Source organism: Dama dama, chromosome 19, assembly GCF_033118175.1.
Source record: "Dama dama isolate Ldn47 chromosome 19, ASM3311817v1, whole genome shotgun sequence".
NCBI lineage: Eukaryota > Metazoa > Chordata > Mammalia > Artiodactyla > Cervidae > Dama > Dama dama.
In genome coordinates this window covers 6,188,178-6,200,288 of record NC_083699.1, presented here as the reverse complement: position 1 = coordinate 6,200,288, position 12,111 = coordinate 6,188,178, and the positions used below count along the sequence as shown (strand labels likewise).

General features: G+C 36.5%; 1 long non-coding RNA gene across 1 annotated transcript; it reads left to right on the top strand.

Annotated features, from left to right (window-relative positions):
* Positions 1-810: 810 nt before the first annotated feature.
* On the top strand, positions 811-10,414 carry LOC133073861 (uncharacterized). Its single transcript, XR_009697054.1, has 3 exons — positions 811-858; positions 1,309-1,422; positions 9,998-10,414. It is a non-coding gene; the product is annotated as an uncharacterized LOC133073861 (long non-coding RNA).
* The last annotated feature ends 1,697 nt before the right edge of the window (positions 10,415-12,111 follow it).

Here is a 12,111-nt window from a genome sequence, read left to right as displayed (position 1 = left end):
GAGGAAAAAACACATCTTCTGGGATGTGTTTTCAGCCCATGAGCCTTCCCTCTGGGTTGAGTTAGGAGAGCTCTACTTACTGGTGTAAAAGTTAGACCTGCAAATACATTATTTAAACATATTAGAAGCTTGTTTCTTCCAAGTAACACTAGTGAGTAGTCTGGGAAGTTTGGCAAAGCAGCTCTATTCCACTTGGTCGATTAGTAATCCAACTGACGTCTTATTAACTTAAAATGATAGCTTCAGACCAGTGACTTCCTGGGGATGGGGGAAAGTTGGGAGGGACGGGAGGGTTTTACCAAGGGGAATGAGGAAACTTTTGGGGTGATGCACATGTTCATTATCCTGATGGTGGTGATAGATTGTTGATGAGTGTATGCTAATGTCAAAACTGATCAAATTGTATACTTTTAACATGTATACACAAATTATACCTCAAAAAATATATGGAAAAAAAAAAAAGAGCTTCCAAGGCCACCCTGTTCCAGTTAGTCCTAAGAGGAAGGAAACATATAGATGAGTTTTACAAGGACCTGTGCCTTAAATTGGCACACATCATTTTCAGTCATTCCATGATGAAAATACAATCAGTCTGCTATACTCAACTGTAAATCAGACTGAGACCTGTAACCCAACCTTGTTCTAAGAAGAAAATATAGATTTTTACCTATATTGTTTACTACTAGCTCTCTTCGCTATATACCTCTTTATGAGAATTGCCCCTGCCTTTCCAGGAATGAGATGCCCCTCCTAATATGACCTTTTACCCCACCACCCTCACTGATTTATCAATGCTAACACCTGGCATGTCATAAACGGGCCAGTCAGATTCAGATTCTCCTTTCAGAGAATTAAAAGGTAGGATTCAGAAAAATTTCTGTATGTGGTTGGAGCCATAGCCGTTAAACTCATGAGGTTCCAGGACAGAGGAGGGGTAGGATATGGGATGAGAATGAAGCAAATAATGCAAAAAAGACATGAGACTGATTTGGATTTCTGCTGACTTTCCAACTGCTGACTTTAGTTCCTGATCTGACTGGTTACTCTGATTCATGAAGCAAGTTTATATCCCATGCATTAATTCTCATTTTTGGATTAAGTTGACTCCAGTTTTTTCTGTTACTTTAAACCAGATTTTTGATTTGCAGAGAGCATGTTCTGAAAAAGTTTCTACTGAACAGGAAAGAGTTAGACAAGGCCATTATTAACCTTGCTTTCAAATGTGTTAAGTGTCTGCCTTTCATGAAATGATACCTGACTGACCTTTCCCCCATCTGCAAAGTGTGAACAATAATGTACGCCTTTCAGTGTTCTCACAGGTTTTCAACAAATAAAACACAGAGCTCATCGCCAGACCTACGCTGTATGCTCAGTAATGGACAGTTCTGGTGATAAAGAGGATGACAATGATGATGTTTACAGGTAATCAAATGACGCTTGTTTTCTGGTATATATCTTTCAGTGGAACCAGTGGCCTACAGCCATCCCTGAGGTTGTATTTTCTCAGATTTCCAGGTGAGACCCAAAGCAAGTGAACTGTGGTGTGCCTAATTAAGGAACCTGAAACTTTGTGCCAACTTCTATACGCTGTCTATAGCTAAAGGTCATCTAAAGACCAGAAAAAAACTTTAGAAAAACTCATCCTAAATCAAGTAATGCCAATTATATAAAGGGAAAAGTATTTTATCATTTTCTCAAATTTGCTTTTGGCAAACATTGCTCTATTTTCTAGAATTGGATTTTATCTATAACTTTATGTTGTTACAATGTGCCTTTTATGAAAAATGAAAGACTGCGAAACTGAAAGATTTGAAAATATATCTGTCACTCCTACAAAACATAAAAATGGTAGGTGTGATTTAAACTGTCTCAATCTATCTGCACCTAATCAGCTAGCTGAATTAACCATCATTCTCCACGGCAGATACAATTGAAGTGTACTTAATTTAATTCCATTTAGCCAAGTCACTGAATTAACCATTCTTCATTTTTACTATATTGTACATTGATAGATGCCTACATAATCTTGCATGATCATAGCCAGTGGGCTACTCTTTAACACATAAAAAAAATAAATGCTTTTGAATGAGGAACAATAAATTAAGGAATACAATTGAAAATCCTAAAAGAGGTTGGCATTATGAGTGCTTAAAGCACACATACACTTCAAAACAGATCAAACAGGGAAATGTCAGTGACGTTGTAGGAGTATGGAAGCTGCAGTTAGACGGCTGAATTTTAAATTACCAAGCGATGTTCAGGCAGAAGTCCTTGATGGTGAGTCAAAATGTTGTTCAGTGACTGTACATTCATGTATGTAGGTTTTAAAATCTAAATGACCCTTATATGTATTTATGTATACACACATACACACATGGAATACTACTCATCCATGTTGTTGCAAATGGTAAAATTTTACCATTCATCATTTACCATGGATGAACTTGAAAGGTATTTTACTAAGTGAAATAGGTCAGACAGAGAAAGACAAATACTGAATATTACCCTTCCCTGTATTATTCTTCAAGTTCCTATTCTTGTTTGAAATTATTTTAAAACAAAAAGTTATTTTTTTTTAAAAGTCTAAATGATGTATTTTTTTTTTCATTTATTTTTATTAGTTGGAGGCTAGTTACTTTACAATATTGTAGTGGTTTTTGTCATACATTGACATGAATCAGCCATGGATTTACATGTATTCCCCATCCCGATCCCCCCTCCCACCTCCCTCTCCACCCGATTCCTCTGGGTCTTCCCAGTGCACCAGGCCCGAGCACTTGTCTCGTGCATCACCAGCCTGGGCTGGTGATCTGTTTCACCCTAGATAATATACATGTTTTGATGCTGTTCTCTCGAAAATGATGTATCTTTTTAAATTATAACCCCCTCTAACTTTTTTGATTGACTATCTAATTGCCTATGCCAATTGTGTTAAATGGGAGGGGAATTACTGTTTTGTTACTTGATGCTTTTTGTACCAGATTCTTTTTTTGGTTCATAGAATATTTATGGACAATATCTAGACTACTGAGGAAATTGTGGTTATTCTTTCCTTTAAACTCAGATAAACCAAGGTATTAGGAGAAACATTTCTGCAAGAAGGCTGTGATGTGTTTAGATATTAGAGAAATGAAGTTCAGTTGCCTAAGTGTGTTTCTTACGCAGGACTCTAAAGTTATACATGATAGCAAAAGCAGACACACAGGAAATGAAGGAAAACAGTCATAGATATCCTTAACCTGTGTACTTGCAACTTCTAGTGAGAGAACAAAGGAAACAATGAACTTGATAAAAGCAGTAAGTGAAGATAAAAGTGCCAATTCATAATATCCCCAGTTAAAAGCATTCCCAATATTGATATACAACTCCAGAGGAAATATTTTTATTTGATTAAAATAGTTCTCCTCCATGAAAAAAAAATGCAAGTTCAAAAGACCAAAAGCAGAAAACAATATTGTCAACTCATATCACAGACAATGAGCTAAAACATAAATCAATTTGAAAATGACCCAAAATCTAACAGATAATGAGAAAAATACAAATATGAACAGAAAATTTACATAAAATGAACTATAAAAGGCCTTTAAACATATGTAAGGCCTTCACCTTTAAGTATGAGAACTGCTAATTAAACCAAAACTAATATGTCATCTTTTATTCCTCTAAGAATGGCAAAGATCAAACATTCATATAGGATTTAAATTGCTAAAGCTACAAATAGCCAAAATGTCTAAAAAGAGTGGAATGGGATCAACCATAGTATATTTCTTCTGTGAAATCCCCCATTAAATAGGGTTGAATTGGAATTACACATGAAAATGTTTATAAGCATGTAATGTGAAAAATATGCATATGGTACAATTTCATTTTCATAATATTTATACATAGACATGACTAAGTTCCACTGAATAGAAGTACATATATGAATGACAGAATAGCAAGAAAAATATTAACATAAAAGCCAGGAGAATTGTCATCTCTGGAAGGATGGATGAGGAAACATTGGGAGTGGACATGATGAAGGTCCTGGAATGCCAGAAATGTTTTGAGTTTTATCCAAATTGTAGTTAAATTGTGCCTAAATGTTTTATACTCTCTTCTGTGGTTATATCACAGAAATCTATATTTCCAAGAAGAGAAAAAAAATCATGATGACCAACAAACCTGTGAAAAGATTCCTGATCTAATTTGTAATAATAGAAAAGAAAATTAAATAGATGTAAATCTATACTCACAGATTGTAAAGGCTAAAAGTATCATAAGAATGTAGAAAAGTGGCAGCAACAGTGTACTTTGGAAAACAATATGGTGTCATCTAGTAAAGTTGATGGTGCTCAAACCCCATGATTCACCATTTTCACTATTAGATATGCATTTTGCAGAGAAACTCTATTTCACATGCAGGAGAATTATATAAGAAAGTTAATGGCATTGTTATCCACAAAAGCAGGAAATTGGAAACAATTCATATGTTTTACCGCTGAAGTATAGATAATCCCATATGATTTCATGTAATGATGAAAATTAATTACCTACCTATCATTACGTGCATTAACATAGATTTAATCACACACTGATATAAAAAGAATGCTATAGAAAAATAAATGTAGTATGATTTTTTTTATTATTGCTCAAATGCATGTAATGCGAAAACAAATAATCATATATATACATATATTGGTGGTAAAATATTATAGAAAAGTGTGTTAAATATAAAATTTAGTTTAAAAACTCTCAACGAAAGAGAGGAAATTTGATTGGAGAGTGATGCAAATGGATTTTAGGTGACACTTAGGGGTGAAGAACTCACCTGCCAATGCAGGAGACGTGAGAGATGTGAATTTCAGTCCTTGGCTGGGAAAGATCCCCCAGAGAAGGTCATGACAACCCATTCTAGTATTCTTGTTTGGAGAATCCCATGGACAGAGGAGCCTGGCCGACTACAGTCCATTGGGTTGCAAAGAGTAGGATACGACTGAAGTGACTTATGAGTAATATTCTTTATCAAGTCATGAGGTATATACATAAGTGTTCATTTTATTATTGTTCTAGGTAACTTTCTAGAGCGCCAAAAAATTGATACTTTTGAACTGTGGTGTTGGAGAAGACTCTTGAGAGTCCGTTGGACTGCAAGGAGATCCAACGAGTCCATCCTAAATAGATTAGTCTTGGGTGTTCATTGGCGGGACTGATGTTGAAGCTGAAACTCCAATACTTTGGCCACCTGATGTGGAGAGCTGACTCATTTGAAAAGACCTTGATGCTGGGAAAGATTGAGTGCGGGAGGAGAAGGGGACGACAGAGGATGGGATGGTTGGATGACATCACCGACTCAATGGACATGGGTTTGGGTGGCCTCTGGGAGCTGGTGATGGACAGAGAGGCCTGGCCTGCTGTGGTTCATGGGGTTGCAAAGTGTCAGACACGACTGAGCAACTGAACTGAACTGAACTGAGGTAACTTCCATATGCTATATAGATGCATATGCTATATACACACATTCATGAGTGCATGACATGTACTTATGACCCAATCCTTAGTTTAAAAGAATTAATAAGAGAAAAATAATGAGATGATTCTTTATATAGTTAAATGGAATATTCTTCAAGATAAATTAAGTGGATATGTGTATAGGATGCTATGATTAGTTTTAAACAAAAGTGCAAAATGAGAATAAATATACATTTTGTTTATTTGTGAACTGAACATCTTTAGGAAGTTATCTGGGAAATGGATAGCTGGGTTACCATTTGAGGAACTGGGTATTTTAATGGAACTTAAGTGGGAGTGAGAATTTTCATTGAATGCCCTTCTGTAACTTTAAATTTTTGTACCAACCAAATGCATTATAATTATTACAATAGTTGCAATTAAACTTTTAAAAATAAATTATAACATCCCATCCAAATTTTCTGGTTAAGATGGGTGCTGTGTTACATCTAAATGGGTGGGAAAGGAGAATTTGACATATTCTACTAACAAAGGATGAAGGCATTCTCTTCATGGCCTTCCTGCCTAGAGGGCAGAGCATAAGGAATGGATATATTCTTTTGCTGCCAGAAGGAAGGAGAAGTTGGGAAGGCATGCTGTGATTTTATTTTCACAAATTGCTAATGATAAGCATGAAATAAGAGAATAGGACTGAATTCAGTTAATGTCGAGCCAGAAAATCACACCAAATGTCAAATTTTCACAGACGCTCTCATTAACAACACTTATGCCAGTCACATACATTGGTTTCCACAGAGACCAGCCAAAATTTCCAGCAGTTACTGGCTTTATAATATGACTTTCTAACAAAGTATAACTTATTATATCCATGCAAAGCAACACAGAATAGCAGCAGCAAAGAACCAACATTGTGAAGCAAAATAAATCCATTTATTTATGATACAGCTTGATTTTTGGAGGCTCATATTTTATAGCACCATCCATGATTCTGGAATTTTCCTTCAATTAATAATTGTGCCAAATTTACTAGATATATGATTTAGTTGTCCAAAATTGACAAAGCCGTTATTTTTACGAAGTAATTATTTTGCAATTTAACATTTAACTAATAATTTAAAAAATACTTTTAGGCAGGACACAGCTGATTTATTCTTACTTTGCTTGTTCTTCAACTCTCTGTGCTGTCATGAGGGTTGTCACTTTAAACTTCCTGAGTTAGTAGCTAAAAAGAGGTGATCATGTTACCAATCTTGACATATTTACAACATACAATTACGTAAGTAGTCAGCAAACATTTCTGTACCTACTATTGTTTAAACAGTCTATCAAGAGGTAAAAAAAACATAGAGGGGTACTATACAGATTGTGCTTTCCAATAGATTCATTTGCCTGGAGGACCCCCAGGCAAATCTTTCATTTGACTGCTCAATGAAAGATAAGCAAAGGAAAAGTAGATACATTAGTATTGTAGAAGTGTATAACATCTAGGGATTATTTGGAAAGTTGGTATTATTTGGAGCTATCTGAATTCCATAAGGCTTAAAGGCAGAAGGAACATTATACCTTGACCTTAGAAGTTGAGAATGATTTTTATAAGGAGGAGAACAGAGAAAAGACTTCCAAAAAGAGGGACAAGCATGAGCTAGTTAAGATTGGTAGCACAAAAGTAAATGAAATTGGTATTTGGAAAACTAGAAACTATGCCTTAAGTAGTGAGTTACAGGATCTCAGAGAAATGAAATGAAGTCAGACTAGAGGGCCATGAAAGTTACACTAAAGTCATTTACACTGTTTTGTTGTTCATCTGCTGCTAAGTTGCTTCAGTTGTGTCCAACTCTTTGAGAACCCATGGACTGTAGCCTACCAGGCTCCTCTGTCCTTAGGATTCTCCAGGCTAGAACACTGGAGTGGATTGCAATTTCCTTCTCCAGGGGATCTTCAAGACCCAGCGATTGAACCTGCACTTCTTGTCTCCTGCATTGACAGGCGGGTTCTTTACCCCTTGCATTGCTGTTTGTGGGGAACCATTAATGTTTTTGAAAATTGCTACTTAAGTATGAACCATATTTTATGTAGTAGAAGAAATATTTGGCCAGAGTAGATTAGTGAATACATCTTTTAAAAAATCATGATAAAATACACAACATAAAATTTACCATCTTAAACTTTTTCAAGTATATATTTCAGTGGCATGAGTACATTCACACTGTTGTGTTGCCGTGACCACCTACCCACCCACAGAGCTGTTTCGTCTTGCAAAATGGAACTCTGTACCCAATAAATGAAAATTTCCCATTATCCCCCCAGATCTGTTTAAAAATAAATATGAAATAATATAACAGACATATAAAAGGCAAAACATTTTCCCAAGGGTGTTGAGAAATATATAAGATTTAACAAGTGAGTATGCTTGATGTACCCTGTTTATATGTTTCTTTCTTATCATCTCACTCTCTCGTATATGATATATTTCTTAGATCTAAAAAATGTAAAAGGCTAAGGAAAGAATATGGCTGAATTGATCAAGTGGGGAAGAGATTTCATTAGCAAGATGCCCTAGAGGTTAATCATCATGAGCCTTGACCAGTAATATCAACCAGTGAACATAAAATATAGTGGACATAAAAGTAACATTTAGGCAGAACATAAAAGAGTTGTATTGAGTAATATAGGAAGAGGGAATAGGTCCACTTTACTGTTATCTGCTTGATTGATTGACAGGACCACATCAATAAATGATCCGATGCAAAGGATCCATTTTAGGCCCATACAGTACCTTCTGGTCAGAAGGTCTTTCACTGTGCCATTACCCTAGAGGGGCCTCAGATGGTTAGAGAACCAATGAAAGTATTCAGTTACTTTGTTTTAACAAGCTTTTGTGGAAACAGAAGACTAGGAAATTTCAAATGAGCCAATAGTCTTCACTGAGAGGCACACGATGTATTCAGCCAGGTACTAGGTTTCACTGATCACAGTTAACTTTTTAGCACCATGTATTGTCAGGAAGGCCAAAGTTTTACATCTTACAGGAACATGTGGTTATATCTAACCACAATATTATGGTATTTCCATATCTTGTGGTATTGCCATGGGAAAACACAAATTTGTTTTCATGTGTTTCCTGAAAAACCAGTTGTCATATATGCCTTAAAGATAATTAGTCTTTTTTTTTTTTTTTTGGTAATTGGAAACATGAGGAGGAACATTGTAAAATACCCCAAAGTAAACAAACCCAGTTGGCAGAGTAAATTAGTTTTGATTTACATGCAATTTTATAAGCTTAGAGATTTTGGGTTGAAACTAAACTGTTTGAATCCTAAAAACAATTTTCATGCATTTTGTTTCTTATGTTTGTTTAATATTACCTGTTGTTTTTTATTGCTGTCATCAATTTCCCCAAACCTTTAAAAAGTTGCATTTTCTTATCTCTTATGGTCATTAACTTCCTAAAAGAATTCACTTCTACTTGATAGAAGATATGTTGATGATCTATAAATTATGTTACAATAACTTCATTTTGTGACAAATGCAATGGTGAATATCATTCTCCTTGAATTGGAAAACCATGGTTGCTAGTATCCATTATGTGTTTCTGAACCTGAGGGTGACATTACAGTGCTATCACATAATCCCTATTGGATTATGTGATATTATTAATTGGAACTGACTTCACAAATTCTTGAATCAACTATTTAGGAGAATAAGCTGAGAGGAAGAAAGGCTGGGTAGGGTGTGGAAAAATTTTACCTTCCAAAGTTTGGGGGTTGTTGCTTTAGTATCATATGAGCAGGAGAAAAAGAACTCTGATTCTCCTCCTTGCTTGTTCATCAAATCATTATTTCCAAGCCAAGTTTCTTTCAATAATTTTATATTTTGGTTAGAGTTTACTTATTGTGCTTATCAGAAACAGAGACAGATTTATGTATCTGCCCCAAAGTTTTCAATTGAAGCCTAGCAACACTCCTTATTAAAGAATGTTTATGGTTAATCACTGAATGTAAGGCAGCAATTTGATTATTTTTTGCTGTTAGAAAGTATTGGTTTGAGGAGATTATGGTCCCTTTCAGAATACTGTGAATAAGACAGGCACTTTTTCTGGATAAGTGTGCCTCTACCGCATTTACAATTATATACAACTTCAAGGTGTCTCTATATCTCCTGAATTATATCCCAGCGGACTGCAAGGAGATCCAACCAGTCCATCCTAAAGGAGGTCAGTCCTGCGTGTTCATTGGAAGGACTGATGCTGAAGCTGAAACTCCAATACTTTGGCCACCTCATGCAAAGAGTTGACTCATTGGAAAAGACCCTGTTGCTGGGTGGGATTGGGGGCGGGAGGAGAAGGGGACGACAGAGGATGAGATGGTTGGATGGCATCACCGACACAATGGACATGGGTTTGGGTGAAATGATGGGAGCTGGTGATGGACAGGGAGGCCTGGCGTGCTGCGATTCATGGGGTTGCAAAGAGTTGGACACGACTGAGCAACTGAACAGCAACAATTTAAATGAAAGCTAGTGGATCTGTGTCATTTCTATTTTGCAGGACGGCGAGGTCATGTGGAATGACTTCTAGTCCAAGAAGCAGAAGCAGCATCTGGAGAACTGCACAGGCAATATATCCATCAGTGCCAAGAACTTGCAATTCAACAGTGGAATAAATCACAAGAGCAAGCAAATCACCAGGCTTAAAATTATTGAAATATTGCAAGATGAATGAAAATTCATCTACTTTTCAAATGAAGCATTCAAAATGCGAAAGCAAGGCCAGTGTTTCCTTCTCCCTGTCATAGGTTTTGCTTATGCCCCTCTTGCAGCAATGTTCACAATCTCCTAATTGATCTCTTGCCTCTGAAAACTGGTGGTGTTTCACCATTTCTATATTGCCAAACTTTTTATCATAGCATCTTGCGCAGGAAGTGAACTGAAATTATTTTTTTGAACAAATACATTAAGTTACTTGTAAAAGCTGAAAGTACTGGATAAAGTTAATTGAGTATTTTTGTTAATACCTACTGTATGCCATTATTGAAGCTTGATACCAATAAGTTTATTTTAAAAAATTAAGCAATTGGACTCTGAACTCATTGAGAATATAAATTTCTTATTTATATCTACATTCCCAGGTTCTCTTGACAGTTCCATATACATATGTAATAATAGGTGCATAAAGGAGTTATTCAATTAATACTCAATCTGATTAATTATTGAAGATTTTCTGATACATCTACTACTGATAACAACAAACAAGAAAACAGTTGTTGAAATTTCTTTTGGTCTATGGCTATGGCTTGTGGCTGTGGCTCAGATCATGAACAGGAGTTTAATAACATTAAATCTCCTCAGAATGTTCAAAATTTCATTCTTTATGATGAAAATTTAAGATGTATTATTGTATTTAATCTTCACAGGAAATCTATGAAAGTTGCATTATTACCTATTGAGAGTGTCCCTTATATGGACACTTGTTATTGGATTTAGACCCATCCAGATACTCCCCTGAAGAAAGTTACTTACATTCACAAAGACTCCTTCCAAATATGTTAACGTTCACAGGTTCTGAGGCTTAGGACATGGACATATCTTTTTTGGGGCCAACATTCAACTCACTACAGTGTTGTAACAGATTATCATAAACTCAGTGGTTTAAAAGAAGATAAATTTATGTTCTTACAGTTCTAGATATCTGAAGTCTGACCCTAATCTCACTGTGTTAAAACCAAGAAGTCAGCAGGGCTATGTTCCTTTCTGGATGGAGACTCTAGAAATGAAACTGTTTCCTCATTACTTCCATCTTCTTGAAATTGTCCCCATTGGACCGTGGTTGTCTATCTTTAAAAGCTAACAGCATTGCATTTCTGCCATTCTTCTTCTGTTTTTGTATCTCTTTAACCACAGTCAGGGAGATATTTTCACTTTTAAGAACTCATAATCAGATTGCACCCACCTGTGTAATCCAGGATACTCTTTGCATCTCAAGGACCTTAACCACATTCACAAACTCTCTCTGGCCACATAAGGTAACATATTCAGAGGTTTGAGATATTGGGACATAGGCATCTTTAGGGGGCCATTATTCTGCCTACTGGGGCTTCCCTAGTAACTTAGCTGGTAAAGAATCCTCCTACAATGCAGGACACCCTGGTTCTATTTCTGGGTCAGGAAGATCCCCTGGAGAAGGGATAGGCTACCCACTCCAGTATTCTTGGGCTTCCCCGGTGGCTCAGACAGTAAAGAATCCGCCTGTAATGAGGAAGACCTGGGTTCGATTCCTGGGTTGGGAAGATCCCTGGAGGAGGGCATGGCAACCCACTCTAATGTTCTTGGCTGGAGAATCCCCACAGACAGAGAAGCTTTGCAAGCTACAGTCCATCATGTCGCAAAGAGTCAAACATGACTGAGTGACTAAGCATAGCACATTCTGCCTACTGCACAACGCCTGCGACCTGGTGTTGCTTCAGAAACTTGCTTGAAGACATTTGAAGATCAGTGTTGCTACCACCGCTCACAGGAGCTGAAGATTGCTTATCAATAGAAGCCAGCCCCAAAGGCCTGGACATCTAGGCACCTGTCCTATTGAGGCTCCGGTCCCTGTTCTACTAGGTACCTCTTCTCACTGCTGTTTCTACTCTAGGTTCCAGGTCACCCCTGATGAAAACC